General features: G+C 34.8%; 1 protein-coding gene across 1 annotated transcript in view; it reads right to left on the bottom strand.

The window, feature by feature from the left end:
• Window positions 1-5,543, bottom strand: part of LOC126973113 (uncharacterized) — a 56,941-nt gene extending 51,398 nt beyond the window's left edge. Inside the window, exon 1 of the mRNA XM_050820256.1 lies at window positions 5,261-5,543. The gene's annotated coding sequence lies outside the window, so the exon portion shown is untranslated. The remainder of the gene's footprint in view (window positions 1-5,260) is intronic.
• Window positions 5,544-6,000: the final 457 nt, after the last annotated feature.

Below are 6,000 nucleotides of genomic sequence, written 5' to 3' on the forward strand. Positions count from 1 at the left end.
ACGGCTTCAAATATTGTTAGGTTGAGTACTAATAACTCAGCAAAAGACTCTGATATCATAATAAACATATTTAAAAGAATAAGGTAGAAAATAAAGGAATAGTAGAATTAGACTGGCAATGTCCTATCGCAAGTCGTCGATAAGTCGCTGAGTTTCAGTCCTATTGAGTTGTCGTCCTATCGAATCAGTACGTGAATACCAATTTTGAACCAAGTTTCAATAGGACGACTTCTGAACTACAACGATTTTTGGATCGTTAGAATATATGTGAATCGGCCTACTGGCCTGTAGTACTTATTGTACGGACGCGAAATCTGAACTCTGAAAACACAAAGAAGTTTATAGAAGGTTACTTACCAGTGGGAGGCTCCGTTGCACAGGATGCCGGCTAGATTATGGGTACCACAACGGCGCCTATTTCTGCCGTGAAGCAGTAATGTGTAAGCATTACTGTGTTTCGGTCTGAAGGGCGCCGTAGCTAGTGAAATTACTGGGCAAATGAGACTTAACATCTTGTCTCAAGGTGACGAGCGCAGTTGTAGTGCCGCTCAGAATTTTTGAGGGTTTCAAGAATCCTGAGCGGCACTGCATTGTAATGGGCAGGGCGTATCAATTACCATCAGCTGAACGTCCTGCTCGTCTTGTGCCTTATTTTCATAAAAAAAAAGAAGAAGGTTTTGAAAAGTGATGCTACTTGAAAATGCTACGCATCAGCTGGGCTCAGAAAGGCACAAAACCGTGAACTATTGCAGACTGTCAAACGGAGAAAGGTTGCAAATCACAGTGAGATGACTTTACGTCCTTCTGAAACTTATAATGAGAGGCAAAACTGAAGGCAAACGCGTCGGACATAGAAAAAAAGTCATGGCTTCGAAACATCCGTTGGTGAACATAATATACATATAATATTGACTGAATGTATCGTTTGGTACAAGGAAGGTTAAAGTTCGATGAGCCAGCCAACCTCTATTTAGTGGAGAAGCACATACTTAAAGAAGAAGATGAACTCCATTTCTTTTCAATACTACAATAGTTATTAATTCAGTGTACTGGCACAAATTTTGAAACCTATCTTTTTAATTATCAAGCGATAACTACTTCCTGGCTTTAAGTATTATTTCTTGCCTGTAATAATTATTTATATATAATTTTTTGCCTCGTACAGCTGCTTTGTGGAATCAATTACCGGGCGCTGTTTTCCCAAACTGATTCGACTTAGGGAATTTGAACCTTAGCTCATACTCCCAACTTAAAGTCCGGCAAGGTATCTCTTGACCCCTTGTGTTGTGGATGCTCAGCTCCTCACCATGCCCCATTACCCCTCTTACCCATTCGACCCCTCTTATATAAAAAAAATGCTTTGTAAATAGTGAAAGAAAAGTGTTTTAATCAATTTAGTTAAGTATTTACCTTTTATTATTTATTTCACTTTTAAATTGTTACCTATTGTTAAGTAACCATTGTTATTGTATAAAAAATACAATTAACGGATGTATTTATTTTCATGTTATCTACATCGTCAAAATTTATATACAATATAAATATAATGTAAAAGAGGAAAAATTTGGCCAAAACTGACCTCTATAGGTATAAAACAAAAAAAAAAATAACAAAAAAAAACAATCAACTTCAAAAACACTATTCCAAAACAATAGATATAATGTGCACTAATAACTATAAAAATAATTGCGTATTTTTATACAATCTAATTAATTAATCTAATTTTAGTTACGATTATTGTTACTATTGGAATCGGTGTCCTTCCGCCGCGACCCGATTTCGCCTCTCGCCTCCTCACTACTCAAGCACATCTCACCCATAACTCGGCATGTAGTAACAAGTGCTATCCAAGATGACACCGAATCCAAAAAGTACAATAATCGTATCTTGAATTTGATTTATTAATTAGATTGTATACAATTACGCAATTATTTTTATACTTTTTAGTGCACATTATATCTATTGTTTTGGAATAGTGTTTTTGAAGTCGGTTGTTTTTTTTTTAATTTTATGATTTTTTGTGAATTTGAAGTGCACTTATTAACAATTTGTCAAAATATGTGTAGATATACTAAATTTTTCAATGCAGCAATGGACGTAAGTGCTTTGCAATTTGATTACAGACAGTTAGAAATTCTGCCTCCCTTACCCTCCCTTATCGTTAAGGAGTTGATTGATTGATTGATCATCATATTCAACTACGACAATTACTTGACCATAACTATGTAGAAGACTTAAATATCCGAATAGCATAAAAAAGATTAGGCCGAGTATCGTTAACTTGCTCCTAAGAATTGAAGAGTTCCGTTACTTTGTCATGGATTCCATAATCAGGATCTAACCAAACTCTCACCAAACTATCTTTGAAGTATATCCTTTCCAGTAAAAAAAGAATTAACAAGTTAAAAAGAAGTAACAGTTTATGATTTGGGTTTGGGGCAAGATAATTTGTGTAAAAGTGTGTCAATATTATATTATTATTATACTATTTAACAAGCCAGAACAAGGTAACTTATTTACAATTACTATATACTTAGAATATAAACTTAACAAGGTGACAGGTGTGTGTAGTGTATTTGAGAGTGTATGCAGAATGTGTGTGTGTGTTTGTGTATAGATAATCATTGCAGTAGATGTATATGTCTTATTTCTTTTTTTAAGTACTTTGGACAAGTGAAACATATCTAAATTATAATATCTTTTTTGTATGTGAGAGCCAGACGTTGCAGAACAGAGATTTGCGTGTAGTTGGTATGGCCATAGCTTTAGGTTTAGCCAGAAGGTCCGTGTGTCGAGTTCTAAATGATGGGACGTTCAATGAAAAGCTTGCTAATAAGGAGGGACAATTAATTTTATCATTTAGGATTGATTTGCTTGCAATAGCAGCATATCGCTTAGCTTTCTTCGATTCTCTAAAGTGTCAATTTCGTAGTGCTTACAAACTTCTTCATAGCATGAAAAGTTTTTAAATTGTTTGAACTTTGAAAGCTAGATACTTTAGGAATTGTTTTTGTATGGATTCAATCCTTTGTGTGTGTATGATATAGTGAGGTGACCAGATGTTACTTGCATGCTCAAGTGCACTGAGATTTGAGAACATAACTGAAATACAGAGTTTTTATGCACTCTATGTTACTGAAATTACGAGTTACGCGTTTGATGAATTTGACTTGAGTCGCGACTTGTAGTCGAAAAGTATTGGCTATTTCCTTTACTTGTCAATGTTTTGTGGTGGCATTTTTTAACGTTAACGACAATCCTATTATTACTATAATACTCAGACAATGCATTCAGGTCTGTTTCCAACTTGTGACAGTCATCAACTTGTCACGTATTCTGAGGAAGATTATTTTGTCGTCTGCAAATATTATAAATGTTGGCTGTGAGTAAAGCAGCTTCCTATGTCGATTAAATAGGCATTATACAAAAGGGGGCTAGGTTAGGTAAGGATTGGGAAATACCTAAATATAGATAATATAAGTACATTACTATATTATGACAATAGAACTGATGTGGGGTCCACACATTACTTTACTGTCAGATAGATAGCGACATAGGGTTCTAAAAACATTAGATAGAAGTATATTAACGGCCGTTTTCAATAACCTATCTATCTTTAATTACGAGAGGTAGACAAATCCATCCTTTCACGCTTACTTGCATTTCAATAACCTATCGACATAAAGCATTGGACTATAACTACATTATACATAACTATGGATAGATACGATCTTGTCATTAAACGGTGACAGACAGTAACGGTAACATAACAGAGATAGGTACATTATTGAAAACAGCCGTAAATGATCTAGAAGTATTGCTACTGTTAGGTAATTGTATTTCAGTAACTTGTGCGCTGCAGAGCTGTTTGTGCTTGTCGAATAAAAATTAAAAAGAAAAATGTGCGATGCGGGTCTCGAACCCGCGACCTCTCGGGTTCCGTCTGAGCGCTCTTTCCAATCGTGCGCATGGGTCGTAAATTTTGGTATATGTAGTTCAGCTCTCAGGTCAAAAATCGTCTTTCTGCTCTATATTGTTTAATTTCCACATGGAAGTTTGCATGGTAATACCTACATCACATATAATTTTTAGTTTTATCCGTCACTTATTTTAGAAGTTACAGGGGGGACACATTTTACCACTTTGAATGCGTCTCTCGCGCAAACTATTCAGTTTAGAAAAAAAATGTTGTAGAAACCTCTACCTTTTGTAGACCTATCCATAGATGATCCCAGATCCAAACACACGTATGGGTTTGATGAAAAAAAATTTGAGTATCAGTTCTAAGTATAGTATAATATAGAGTGAAAATCTTAATGCAGTTCACAGAATACATATCTACGTACCAAGTTTCAACAGTATTGTTCTTATAGTTTCGATAAAACGTGGCTGTGACAAACGGAAGGGCAGACAGACAGACATGATGAATCCATAAGGGTTCCGGTTTTGCCATTTGCTACGGAACCCTAAAAAGGAAAAGCCCGGTGAGAATGTTACGCCCGTTCTTCTCAGGGCTGAGGCATAAATTTTGATGTTAAAAAAGTGATTTCATGTCGTATTTTGAATAAAAATATTTGAATTTGGAAAATTAAAGAAAGAACTTTCTTATCTAAGTAACATTAAAAATATATATAAAGTTTCTATGACGTCAATAAGTCTTTCTTAAATAATCGTAATCTTTATAAAATAATTAATTTCTCTACTTTATATCCAAATAACTTTATAAATGTATTGTTTGTCACGTAGATCATTTTACTTTTACTAACTTTTTATTGCGATGACTTACATAAATAAAGCTTTTGTAAGGTATTATTAAAAAAAAACAGAGATAACTTACTAACATACAAGTACTTATAAAAAAAAACTAATGAAACTGATGCCATGAGTCTAATTAATGCTTCGGAGTTTTCAAAGTTCAATCGAGCACCAAACTTTACAAATTATTTTCTTCTATGAAGGCAAATAAATAAGTTTGAAAAATGTTATTTAATAAATATATTGGAATATGTTAAAGTCAAAGTGAAATAAAGTTTATTCAATAAGGCTTAAACTAAGCGCGTTTCAATCGTCAGTATAAATATTTATTTTAAATTACTGAATTTACTACAATATTATGTTTGGGAAAAGTAGAGTATACAAGAAACTCAACGGCCACTCTTTTCAATCAAATAAAGTATTTTACAATGGCTGACATATGCAAAAAAAGAGTTTGTAAGGTACTGCATCCCAATATATTAATCGTGTTTATGGAATCACTTACCTTAGACCAGGCAGTAACAATACAAGCAGCAACTAGGTAGTGAGCACTCCACGCAGCGCGAGCTTCCAGCTCAGCTGTTGAAAGCACACTGAAGCTTTATGCTTGAGCGCGAGAATCCGCCCAGGCTAGTAGGCGGTGCTTAGGCTGGGCGTGGTTCGAAAGCAAACATGTCCAATCATAACCAACATCTTTAGAACTAGTCAACGATATCAAGGAAAAGTGGATATGGATTACGTCATTTGGCATAAAAGCTTCTGAAACACTGCGCTGAAAGCTACATCAGATGTGGAGATGTTAATTTTTTTTCAAAATGACTGAAATGGATACTTATCCAACATCCGCATAACATAGGTGTATTGTAAGGCAAAGAAGTACAAACAAGTGTACTCAATCACCGTCTGCAACATTATTTTGCAACATCGGAAGAATCACACATGTTGTATCATGCCGTAGTCATCTCGTATCCTCGTGGTTTTTACCGCTTTAGGAAACTTGATTCACAGTTTGGTGACGGAAAGTTCATTTGAAACCGCACTATGAAGGAACGAACCACATCTCAATTCTAAAGGCCTGAGAATAAACCAAGAAAAATAAAATAAAAATTATGTATCGCTGACAACCCTGTCAATACAGTGATAATTTTGGGGTATTTCGAATGTGAAGCAGCCTTGTAAGTAAACGCGGGAAACGTTATACGTCTGAAGAAACCAATCATTAGCAAAATGTCTATTGGTATTTTT

Source organism: Leptidea sinapis, chromosome 28, assembly GCF_905404315.1.
Source record: "Leptidea sinapis chromosome 28, ilLepSina1.1, whole genome shotgun sequence".
In the NCBI taxonomy this organism is placed as follows: domain Eukaryota; kingdom Metazoa; phylum Arthropoda; class Insecta; order Lepidoptera; family Pieridae; genus Leptidea; species Leptidea sinapis.